Below are 13,752 nucleotides of genomic sequence, written 5' to 3' on the forward strand. Positions count from 1 at the left end.
TTATTATTATTATTATTATTATTATTATTATTATTATATCAGAAGTTCTTGGGAAGCAATTCGAGTTATTACCTCTATTTACATTTTATCAATTGTATTTGACTCGTGTGCGACAACAGATCAATAACCATTCATCAATAGGATGATATCTCTTGATTCTAGGATAGTTGATTATTATTGTTTTAGCATGTTTTTTTGTACTTGTTGATTCTAATTGATATATATTATACGTATTATGTGTTCTTTTGCAATAACATTATTTATATGTTTGGTGTGTTTGATGTGTCAATATGTTTATTATTTTTTATGATCTATTGTCTTGAGGATGGATGTGTTGTGCAAGTTTGTGTGAAAATATGGATGAGAATTATAAGGATTAAAGGTATATGATCATATTGAGGAAATAATTGATACAAGAACAGGAGCATGAGATCTGACTAAGATGATTATCTGATTTGTATTGATATTATGTTTGAGATGATGATATGAGATGCAATTATTGTATTGGCGGATTGAGTTTCCATGACTTAACATGGTTGTGAGTAAGATATTCATATATTTTGCATTGTATTGTGATAAGTCCATTGTAGTGTGTATGGGTGCACGAGGTTGATTGTTGGTCTGATTACTTTAGACATTTTGATACTATTAATAGCATGGCTAGGAGACTAGATAAATCTACCATGAGATTATCCTAATTTATTAGACTGGATGACATTTAGGATTAGGTCATTTTGCGTTCATTATTTCCTGTTCATAACTCTTAAAAATAAGAGGTATCTACCAAATTTGAATAATAATTTGTTTGCCTTTTTAGTAAAATTTATTAGAATTTTAGCTTTAAATTTATGATTTATGTTCTTTTAATTCTGAGCAGCCAAGCAGGAAAATTTTGTGAGTCCTAGATGCATCCAATATTTATTCAAAGATTCTGGGATACCCTCAATATTAGAAGATGCTAAAAGGAAGGATAGCTAGACCACTTTTGCTTTATTGGGCCAAAAAGATGCCTTGTGAGCAAAAGGACAAAATGTAGGTACAAAGAAGAGAGAGAAATCCATATGTCTTATAAAAGAGAAACAAACATTAAACCTAACCAAGCTGTGATTTTTACCTAACCAACCCGATTATGAACGGTAGGTTGGGTTCTCTAGTTATAAAGAAAAAATAATTTTTATTTTTAAAAAATTGTAATTAAATTTTAATACTTGAACATCTCAAAAGTCATAAAATTCTATCACAAAATATCATACAAAATACATCCACATTTACACCAAAAAACTTAAATCATTTAAATTAACAACAAATTATCAAATCAAATCCAATAACTAAATTTTAACTATATATCAATAATAAATAAATAAAAATATATAGGTTACATCAATGGGTTGAGTTTGCAATTCAAAATGTTAAATCTGCTATTCGAGCCAAACATGGTTTAAATGGTTTAGTTCCGGTTAGACCCAAACTTGAGTTTATCCATACTCATTAACACCCCTATCTCTCGATGTAATTTGTTAATTCTCTTGTGTTAAAGGTGAAATGCAATTTATTAACAACATAATTGTTTAACTGACTTGAGTCTTTAATGTCAATGTTGTAACTTAAGAATGTAGCTGCACACACACCATGATTATGTGGGCATGATTAAAAGCTTGTTCAAAAGTTTTAATATGTTCCAATTTGACATCAACTTTGCAAGAAGTTTTCTTTGAACTAGTAACCTTTTAGTTAAAAGTTGTATTGTGTTGGTAGTTTTTCTTTTGCCATTACTTGAGGACGAGCAATAGTTCAAGTTTGAGGGTGTGATGCCTATTAGAAATAAGAGTTATCTACCACATTTGAATAATATTTTTTTTTGTCTTTTGAGCAAAAGTTATTAGAATTTTAGCTTTAAATCTAAGATTTTAGTTCTTTTAATTTTGATGTTAATTATTTTTTCCTTTAGAAAAATGATACTTAGTGTGTGATTTTGGAGGTAAAAGTTTTATAGAAGTGCCCCAAGATCAAAATGCTACAGGGAATTGTTGTAGCAAGATGCACACCAAACTGGTGAGCTGAAAAGTAAACATATTGTGTGGATCTCATATGCATCCATTAGTTATTCAAAGGTTCTGGGATACCCCCAATATTAAGATGTGCTAAAAGAAAGGTCAATGCATGGGCCAAAACGATGTCTTGTGAGCAAAAGGATAAAACGTGAAGGTACAGAGAAAGAGAGAAAGTCAGTTGTCCTATAAAAGAGAGACAATCACTGAACGAATGGTATAATAAATTGTTTGAATGATGTGTGTAGTTTAATATGTTTATACGATGTTTGCATTATTTATTCAAGCTTATTTAATGTTTTTTTTTTTAATTTGAATTTGATCAACTTAGATTTATTGCTAGTTTTTGAACTTGGAAAAGAGAAAACAAATGGATTTGGTTGTTTAATATGAATTAAGTCAAGTTGCTTGGACAAGTAGTTGATATTAAATACAAATTGTAGTATGGTTGAACGTGAACATGAATCCAAGAATGAAATTAGTGCATTTGAAAACCATGATGACTGAGTTGGAAAACCTCTGAGGTCACTATGTTCATAATGCTACAATCATGCTATAGCATTTTAGTGTCATAGACTAAGTTCAATACATATCTATACCCTTAACTATTTTCAATATTTTGATTTTTAGATATTTGATTGCTAATTCGAACTTGCAATTTTAGATTAAATATTACTTTAAATTGTTATTCCAAAAATCTTATCTTTTTATTTTTTTCTTCTTTTTAAAACAAGTCTTATCAAATGACTTCTTTAAACAAGTAAATCAAATATTTCTAATTGAAATATATTTATTAGAAATGTAATTTTACAATAAGTTAAATAATAAATAACAAGGATTATCAACATTGATAACTCGACTACACCTAAGCTAATTATAACCTACTCGAATGAACGTTACTAGGTACCATTGACCCACTAGCTAAATCATGTTGTCCGTGTTGTATTGGCGTTCAAAGTTGCGACTCTAGTATGCCTTCATCGTTATCCCAAACTATGCATAAACGGACCCTAATAATTTAGGACGTTCATCACGGTCCACAAAATATAAAGGACCGCCAATCGAAATTAATAAATAACATATTGTAGTCATGAAATCAATAAACAACAACTCATATCACATACTTGTTAAGGCTCGATTCACATAATTCGTTTCATTAAAACAACATGATACAACACAAGTGTCAATCAACTCAATGCACTGTAAATAATTCCATAATATATAACCCTCCGCAAAGGGGCTTGAATCACAAATGTACAATCGCTCACAAATCAGTATGATCCACTAAAGTGCAGTCACTCATAGACTAGCGCAATGACACCTATATTAGGTCATCACGACGCAATAACCCTCACAAGGATATGACAGTCCCTCAAGACAACCCATTGTCGGGTCTAACTCTATAGAACCACGTGCAACTATGAATGTATAAGCATACTCTGACTTTTTACTCAACAATTATTATGTAAATGGATTTATTAAAAGACACGTCTTTTAAAAACTCATTAAGACACTAATAATTTTTACCAACATATTACACAGAGGATACTCATCACATTTATCTCAAAAAGATTCATAACACAAACACACAAACATACATGTTTAGTAGTTATGAATGTACATCACCATGTCAACCACACAATTTCAATACAACCATCAACAACAACTAGTACATACATAAAATCATGTACAATTATTTCAACAACAACTAGTACATACATATAGTCATGTACAATCAATTCAACAACATAAATAACCAGTACAACCTACATGTTATTCTAGAAAGTGGATGAAGTATTTACCTCACTTAACTTCCTCAATAAGTAACACTATCTCAACCAAGCACAACTAAACTCTCACTCGTACTAAAAACTTCAACCCAACAATATTTGACTTAGTAAAAATAAGTTCCTGAAACTTTAACTACCTCTCAATTTGGCTCACACTCATTATCCCCTTAGAGTATATTTTTCTCGCCAAAACAATTTAATGCATTTCTCTAAATTAAATCATATCATTTTTGGTTCAAACAATATAACCAACCGTATATATTTCTAATTTCTCTTTTAAATATTTTAACTTTTTTCTGAATTAGTTTTCTCAAAATTCCAATCACGAATTTGTCAAATTCACTTCTTTTCCAACTTCATAAGTAAATAATCTCTTTAACATATTATTAACATAAGCCATTTATTTTTGTAACAAATCCTTGATTTTCAAATTGTAAACAACTTATCATAACTCAACTCAAAATAAACACAACCAACCTCAATCTGAAAAATTAGATTTTCTGAACTTTCATCTCAAGTATTTTCCACAACATCAAAACTGAAAATCATAATTAATCATTGTATTCCAAAACACCTAAGTACATCTTCAAGTTCAAATTTAGCATAAAGTTGACATCTTTACTATAAAAATCAAAACCTTCAACTTCCAAACATTTATTAAAACTGTAAGAACAAAGGCGCACCTAAGAGGGAGGTGAATTAGGTGTATGTAAATTTTCTGGTTTTTAAAGATTTAGTGGATTATTTTTCTATTTAGGACTGATGTATGTAAAAATGTAAATGGCAGAAAAATAAAGAACACAACAGTTTATCCTAGTTCTCATTATAACCAAGGGTAAATCCAGTCCTCTTGCACACCACAAGAGATTTTTTACTATTGTTAGAATAAGTACAAGTCCCACCCTAGGACCACTGCTACAAACTTCTAACACACTGCGTAAGATAGCACACCACTATCTTAGTTAGCAATACTTGAAGAAAGTACACCATTTTCCTCAATTTACAACACTTGAAGAAAGTACACGACTTTCCTCAATTTACAACACTTGAATGGTTTAGCAATACTGATTTTGACTGAGATTAATATGATATAACAGTTGATGTACAATGATAGCAATCTAATATAATTTCAAGTACAATAGAGAACCTTTCTCAATGATATGACAATGTAAAATCTGTACTTGAAATATAAAAGTAAGACTTTGAATAAATCAAAATATTTCAGAAAGTTTGTTCGAAGTTGTTCTAATATTGATGTTAAGATGTTGAAAGATTCTTAATCATTAAGTCTGAAGCTATGAAGTATTTATACTCCTTAGACATCACTTCAGATCAATGACAATCGTTCATAGAGATTTGATGAACATATCCAATGATTAAGGTTGAATCTGAACTGAAAAATTGCATTGTTTCGTAGTTGTATTCGACTATAACAGGAGTGTAGTCGAATATACCTCTTGTAACATTCAGTTTTATTCAAATTTTACAGCTTGTATTCGAATACGGATTAGTGAATTTTGCCACTGACTTGGTTTTGTATTCGGATACACAATGTTGTAGTCGAATAAAAATGTGTAGTTTTAGCTACTGACTTAGCACTCGTATTCGAATACAGATGTTTAGTTTTTGCTACTGACTTAACATTTGTATTCGACGACACCATCTCTTAGTCGAATACAGATGTTCAGTTTTAGCTACTGACTTGTCTGTATTTGGCTACAACATGTTGTATTCGAATACAACATTGTATTTTATCAAAAATATTATTTTCAAACATTATTTATGCATTTTTGATACTTTGGAAATCCTTTTGATGCATATGCTAAAATGAAAGGTTCTCATGTGCATTTGAAATATACGAATATTAGATTGCATCATGTACCTTTACATTATAAAACTTCTAGCATATTTGGTCATAGTTGTCTTTGATTGTTTGACTTCTTTTTGAGCTTGAAACTTGATTACTTTCCTTGGTGTTTGTCTTCATCAAAAACATGTATTTTACAAAAAAATTGTTCATAAAGTGAATATTTCTCATTCAAACTTTTTTATATACAAAGTTTGAACCCTTTGTTTTAAATATGAAATTATTTTCAAAGTCATAAAGTTTGAAATTTTGCTACTCAAAATTAAATATATTCATAAAATTTTGAAATTTAATATTAAAGACTAGGTTTAAACATGCAAATGATCCTTGCAAATAATAGTCAATTTAATTTTAGTCTAGTAAAAAAATTTCTTTTAATTTGACCCTATAATTTCAAAATACTTTTAATTTGGTCCCTTGTCAATTTTTTTTTAAAGTACACAAATTTTAACAATGCTGACATGTTGACTAGAAACAATATTTGTTGATTTACCTTTCCCAACATTAATCACATATTAAACACTTTTAATCATTTTAAAAATATTAAAAAAGAATTGTTTTAATAAAAAAAATCTCATTTATTTATCTTTCAACTTCATACTCATCTCTTTCAACCTACAAACACATAAATCATTCTCCAAACCTAAAAATCTTTCAAGCCATAAATCCTTCTCCCTCCTTCCCTGTTCTCAACCCAACTCTTCTTTTCACTCTCTCTATCTATCTTCTCTCATCCCTAATAAGGTTAGATCTCAAATGAATAACTAGATCTGAATGATGAATGAGACTACTCCAACTACATAGTTTTTTATTTATTAAAAACGTAGGATCTTCAGATAATAAGCTCATGATCTCGAACACAAGCTTTTGATATTGAACAAAAACTAAAAGCGCAAGATTTTCGAGAGTGCGAGAGATGCTTCGGTCAAGGGGCACGTGGTGGTGGGGGAAGGTCGTGATGGTGCAGGAGGTTATTGTGATGGATGAATTTGTGTCTACTGTTGGAGAGAAGAAAAAAAATTCGGTGTTTTGCATTTTTCTGTATTTGATGAAATTTTTGTGTTATGCGTTTCTTTACAAACCTCATCTTCTTCAATTTTGGGTTGTTTGTTGTAAAGAAGATGGGATTAGGTTAATAATCACTTTGAATTTCTACATGCTTTGGTTACTAATCACTTTGAATTTCTACATCTTTTGATTTCTATAGACAGAAACCCTAATTCCCAATTCTAAGTAAATCTATTTTTTGTTTTCAATAATATAAAACTTAATTTATATAATTAATAAGGTGATTAGTAATATGATTTGATGAGATTATTAACAATATGTAGTTATAAGTGACACGTTGACATTTTCGGTCCACATAAGCATTTTTGTAAAGACTAAAAATCAAAGTCACCCAAAATTACAAGGACTAAAAGAATGGAAATCTTGTTTTCACTAAAATATCGAGATAGAACCTTTAACACTTTATTCAGAAAATCACCTTAAAATCAACATTTACACAATTTTGAACTCTCTTTCTATATTTACACTAGGCTAAAATCTATTTTACTTATCAAAGTCTTTTAAAAAAATTTCCAATTCCAACACCTTATTCCAAAACTAGTTTTAACACTTTACTTTCAAACTTATTCCAAAAATTATGGTATGGCCTTTTTGTTTCTATCTCTTTTCCTTAAAAATTTCAACACAACAAACATAAAATATTCAGAGTTCTCGTCATTGCTAACTCGATGTAAATAATCTCGATTCGTTTTGGAGACTCAAGATCGAAGCTCAAAACATAAGAAATAAAAAATAAAAATCACATTTTTCCACTATATATGCATGCTTATGGATTTGAGAGAAAATAGTGGAGAAAAAGCTACCTCAACTAGTGGTTCTTTGATCTTTAAAATCCTCTCAAGTATTGTAACAACTTTTTAGTTGGAGGTTTAGTGATTGGAGGCTTCTAAGTTGGTCACAAATGAAGAAGAAAGTTTGGGAAGAAATGAGAGAAGAATACATAATTTCAAAATTCTGATTCGAGATGCTTAGAATAGATAAATAGATAAGAGGCACCATAAAACAAAGTAACAGGGCAGAAGGAGAAACACCAAGATTTATACTATACCAATGTGGTAGCTACGTCTAGTCCCCTCGCACAAAATGATATATCAACTAATCCAAACATTAATTACAACACTTGACCCTACAAGTCAGTCTTCTCAACTTTCAGTCTGAAACCTATAGATCGTTGAGGCACTAGAACACCTTGGGTTAAGTCAAGTATTCTCAAATTCCAACCTATAGATCGTTGAGGCACTATAAGTCAAGTCTTCTCAAGTTCCAACCTAAATAGCCATTACTGGGTTAAGATACAAAAGCGTGAAACTGGGTTCTGTTTTGCCATTACTAAGCACTGAGTAATATAAAGTTAAACGAGTGCTTTTGCTAAAACTGAAACCATGAATTCAGAATACTTACAGAACTTTAGTACCTAAGGTTTTCTAAGTTGTTGTGTTGTGTATTCTTCTTCAGATTTGATCCATTTATATATCATGAATTAGGGTTTCAAAATTGTCCCAAACAAATTCTGAGCATATCTTCCTTCTAACGAGGTCATCAAAGATCTTCACAAAAAATAAACAATGATAGATACAACTTGGGGATATGACTGTTAAAGCTCTATTAATTCCAAAAAGAATCCTCAACCAAATCATCTAGAATGATTATCTGCGAGAAGGTTCATATAGCGCTTAAAAATAATTCTCCTTGAATCTTATGAGTTTATCTTTCTTGTGCGAGGTCAACAAAGATATTCACAAAAAATAAACCTTGATAGATATGGTTTGGGAATATGACCGTTGAAGCTTGATTAATTCCAAAATAAATCTTCAACCAAATCTTCTATAAGGATTTTGTGTGAGAATGTCCCGATAACGCTTGAAAATAATTCACCTTGAATCTTCTTAGCGTATCTTTCTTGTGTGAGGTCAATAGAGATTTTTACAAAAAATAAACCTTGATAGATATAGTTTGGGAATATGACTGTTGAAGCTTTATTGATTCCAAAACGGATCTTAAACCAAATCTTCTAGAATGATTATGTGCGAGAATGTCCAGATAACGCTTGAAAATAATTCACCTTGAATATTCTTTCATATGCTTGTATAAAAGTAGTGTGAACAGATCAAAATTTGTTCTTGGACCATCAAAATTATGAAACAACTCATTCTTCATTAGAGCTTTAATTTTCCATCAAAGTCATTGACTTTCTTCATCAAAATATAACTTGATCGTCAGAGTTAGATATTGTCTTGCTTGGTTCAAAATAATGATTTAGCTTTTAGAGGCAGATGCGTAGAAGCTTTAGAGGCACACTAGGAAAACGCTTCAGAGGCAAATCTTCAGAGACAGATGCATGCACACAACAGCGCATGTAAAAACCAGAGTTTGAGCATTGGGTTCACTTCCTTTGACTTCATTTGGCTCTGATCTCTTTTTCCTATGACATCTTTGTTTCCTCTAAAATGTTTTGGTTTCCTTTGACATCTTCACTTCCTCTAATATATTTTTCTCCATTTCCTAGTTCTATTTACTACACACTCAATAAAATCATTAGTACAATAAATTATTCTCACAAAATACATTTGTTATCATTAAAACATGATGAGGAATTAGTCTTAGAACCAACTTGGTTCTAACAAGTTTTTATTTTTCTTTTCTACACATGTGTTTTTTTGAATTAGGGTTTCTAAATTTAGATAGTTTTTTTATTTGGGGTCAAATTTTACTAGTTTAGTTTGTTAATTTTCTTAGCTTCCTTTGTGTATTGAATCATGATCTATTAAGAGTTAATATTAGCATTAATATAAGATCAATGAGTAACGGTTTGATTTTACACAATCTTCTTTTGTTTATGATTTTTTTTTGTTCATTTTTCTCTTTAATTCTTGTTTGAAGAGTATGAATAAATAAATGACTAAACTTCCTTAATATTAGCACATCAAATTTTTTAATTTAATTTTGAATATGAATTTTCTTTTATTTGCTAACAGTGAATAGTTTTCTACTTTTTAGATGATGTCATTTGTTTTATGTCTTCCGTGATGGCATTTCTTGGTTTTATGCAATAGTAGTCACAATATTTGTTGCAATTAATTTATGACTACGAAAGAAGACGATGGCGATAGTTGCAAATATTTGTCGCTGCCTTATTTCACGCTTTCCTTCGAATAGTGACCAACCACTAGAAAAAGATAAATCAATTGATAGTTCTAATGAAGTCAAATTAGTCAACCTATAGGAATGTCAACGTATGTAGTAAGCATATACAATTTACTTGATATATGCTATTAGATATCTGTTATATTACATATATGAAATATATAAGTATAGTTTTTTCTTTTTGACCATTCAAGTATGTACATTTGGCTTCATATATATTATTGAAAAAGTCATATAGATTAGATTGTAGTCAAATTTAATTTTGAAACAATAAAGTTAGTTTATTAGATATGATTTTTAGCTTTACTTCATAAAGGCTTTCTAATGTCAAAGAAAAACTCATGTCACATTGACTTACACTATATGTATTACTCTGGAATTACAGCTATGTGTATAATGTGAATTAGTTTCAAATTACCAAATAGATTGGAGAATTTAAAAAAGCATGAAGAATTCAAGCTTACATTTGCAATTCGTTAAGACTTACTCCTCATCTGCTACACATGCTTTTGTTGCACCTCTGCACGCGTCTACGCTTGCCTCTACTGCCCAAGTAACCTAGCTACTTACCAAGTGACAAATTGGTCAAGAAAAGTTGGGACCATGAGTTTGCTTGGTTCTTATCCATTATCTTAATATAGAAAGTTGTTAATTCTTGAATTTTTTTTTTATCAGATCATTGTTTCATTGATTGAGTGATTGAATTGTGTTTCCTTTGCATGTATGGCTTGTGTGTTTCTCAATTGTTCTTTGGTTTTTCTTATTAGGTTCTTCATTTTCTTCTCTAGTTTCATATCATAGTGCAATTTTTTATGATCATAGTGTTTTTGTTTTATTGTTTAACATTTTTTTTATGATTATGAGTTTGCTTATTTTTTGATAGATGACAACTAATGTTGGTAGTCTTGAATCAATGTTTTGGCATGCCTTTGTAGCTAAAGCTTTCATGAATATTATGGTTGATGAAGTTACAAAAGTAAATATTCCAAATGGTGTGTTTCATACTAGAACAAGGAACTCAATGACTACTAGGTTGAATTTCATAACTAACTATTGTTGATTATTATGACCTCGAAATAATCGGAATGTATCAGTTCTTTAAGAAATTAAATCAATTTCATACACACAGCGAAATTAAATTGCGGCATACAAGATTAGCAATTACGAGTAGATGGATAAGAGATTAACCAAGATGCATGCGAGTCAAATTTCCAGTTTAAACAATATTACCTAACACATAATATGTTTGACATGCATCTAATATTAATCACACATACAAATATTGCAAGATAGAAAATTAAATGAGTTAAGGGTTAGAGAAGATTGCACCAAGAATTTATCCTGGTTCAGTTGTCAACGAGACAACCTACATCCAGTCCTGACAATCCAATCGGATTTCAGATTTTCTTCTCCAATAGAAAGAATCAATTACAGATTGTCCAGTTTCATCCCCGAAACCTATCTATCTCTAATGATCTCTTTCCTATTGATCACCCTCTGATCCTTGTAGACACTCAGCAGTCTAACACAGAATCAAAGTACGACTCCTTCTTGTTGAGCTCTCTCACCCAAGAAGGTAGCCACCAGTTTCAAGCTGGCTTTCTCGCTTTCGTTTCTTTTCAAAGTATTATTACAAACTGAATAAAAGAAGAACAAAAAGAAGTCTTCAATCTTGATCAATGTGACTTCTCACGAATCTGGATATTCAAGGATTGTTCATGAGAACATTGTCTTTTCTCTCAAGAATACTTTTTCAGCTCTCTCAATGATTATGGATAATCTTTTGGTCTTGATCTGAAAAAGCAGTATCAGATTGTTAACAAAAATGTATTGAGATTTTTTATCAAAGTTTTTAAAGTTGTGAGAAAAAGATTGAAAGACAGTTTATACAGTTTCTAAAAAAACAACTACTAAATCGATTTACCAATCGATTTATTAAAGTTATAAAACATGCCTAATCGATTTGCCAATCGATTATCGCGAGTCTTGTTTTTCTTTAATCTTGAAACCACATAAACTAATCGATTTATCAATCGATTCTTTTAAAAACACTTTTCAGTAAATTATGTGCAGACTTATACGAATCGATTGTGTAATCGATGTTAGATGTTTTGTTCCAATGATAAAGTCACATCAATCGATTACCTAATCGATTACTAAGTCACATAATCGATTTCCAAATACTCAAAATCGATTTAGTCACAAGCTCAAAGTTCACTGTGATTTCAAAAAGTTTCTTTCAATCGATTTGCCAATCGATTGTGTTCAAGACAGTGACTCAGCTATTTTCATGTTAATCGACGTGTCAATCGATTTGTGTGTATTTGCCTGAAAAGTTCTTACCAGATGTTTAGTTCAATCGATTTCCCAATCGATTGCAACCAAACTTAACATGATTGAAATTTTCACAATAGATTGTCCAATCGATTGTGTTTGTCACAGGTGAAGTTATTTTGCAAATAGTACTTAAGCAATCGATTTGCCAATCGATTACCCTCAAAACTGGAGTGTCACTGTGACTTGTACAATCGATTTCCCAATCGATTTGTTTCAATCAGGTTTACTTTGTGAAGTGTACAATCGACTCGAAAGCTACTTTTCATCCAGAAATCATTTTACCATTGGAGAGTCCCTAGGTGGCAAGTGCCATTACTTATTTTTAATAGATGTTGCTTGAACAAGCAATCCAAAAACGATGGAAACTTATCAATTAACTATTATTTTTTATTGCTGCTGCTTTGATTTTTATGTAACTTATATTTGTATTACTCTTTTGACAATCACTTTTGTTGATGCTTTGTTTTTATTATTGATAATGTTTAAGTAAAATAATTTTTCTTATGTTCTTATCATTCACTTGTATATTTTTTTGAGTTTTTTTTATACATAGTCTCCAATTACCATGTTTTTAAATACTTCTTCCATCTCAAAATAATTAAGACATTTAATCATATACGTATTAAAAAAATATATGAATAAAAGAGAAAAAGTGTATTGGATATAACTAAATTATGGCAATTACATCCAAAGATGCATTTGGAGCTCAGACAACAGAACAATTGGAATAGAATGCATTGAATTACAATAATAGAACTCGTTCACGTCTTTGATCTAAACTACTGTGAATTTTAGCACATAATAAGAGATTTTCATGATCTCGATGATAATAACGCAGAAATACAAGCATGTCTTCCTTAAGTTTGTAGTGTCATGTCTCTTACATAACTCATGCTCTCCAAAACGAAACCACAGATTCATCCCCATTATTTCTTTTCCTTCTAACATAACTCATCATTCTGTTTTTGTTCATTCTCCTACATACCAATGCCACACTCCTCTCACAGGTAACCTTAATATTGTTATTATATTTGAATGGATATCAATTAAATGTGAGATTTTTATCATATGATGTATGAACATTGTATGTTTGTTAATTATGTCAAAACTAGGATTAAGAGGACTAAAGTCCAACAATCTCCCCCTTTTTGCATAAGTGACAATCATACAATTTTAACTTGAGCATTTCAAGACATAACATTAACAACATTTCATAGCATCATATATGTACCATTATTGGATCATAAAAACAGTGTATCAGATCAGAGCATATCAGTACAAGTGCTATTTATCAAAATCAGAGTATTATTACATTATTTAGTATCAGAGCAAAATCATCAGTGTAAAAACAATGCAACAACAAGCATTATCAAGTTATAATTTTTCTCCCCCTTTGTCAGTTAAGGCAAAAAGGCAGAAAACAATTCCTCCCCCTATGTTAAAGAACATAAGCATTGGGGTTGAAATCATATAACATTGTATATCAGAGCAATGAAAT

This window comes from Cicer arietinum, chromosome 3 (assembly GCF_000331145.2).
Source record: "Cicer arietinum cultivar CDC Frontier isolate Library 1 chromosome 3, Cicar.CDCFrontier_v2.0, whole genome shotgun sequence".
In the NCBI taxonomy this organism is placed as follows: Eukaryota; Viridiplantae; Streptophyta; class Magnoliopsida; order Fabales; family Fabaceae; genus Cicer; species Cicer arietinum.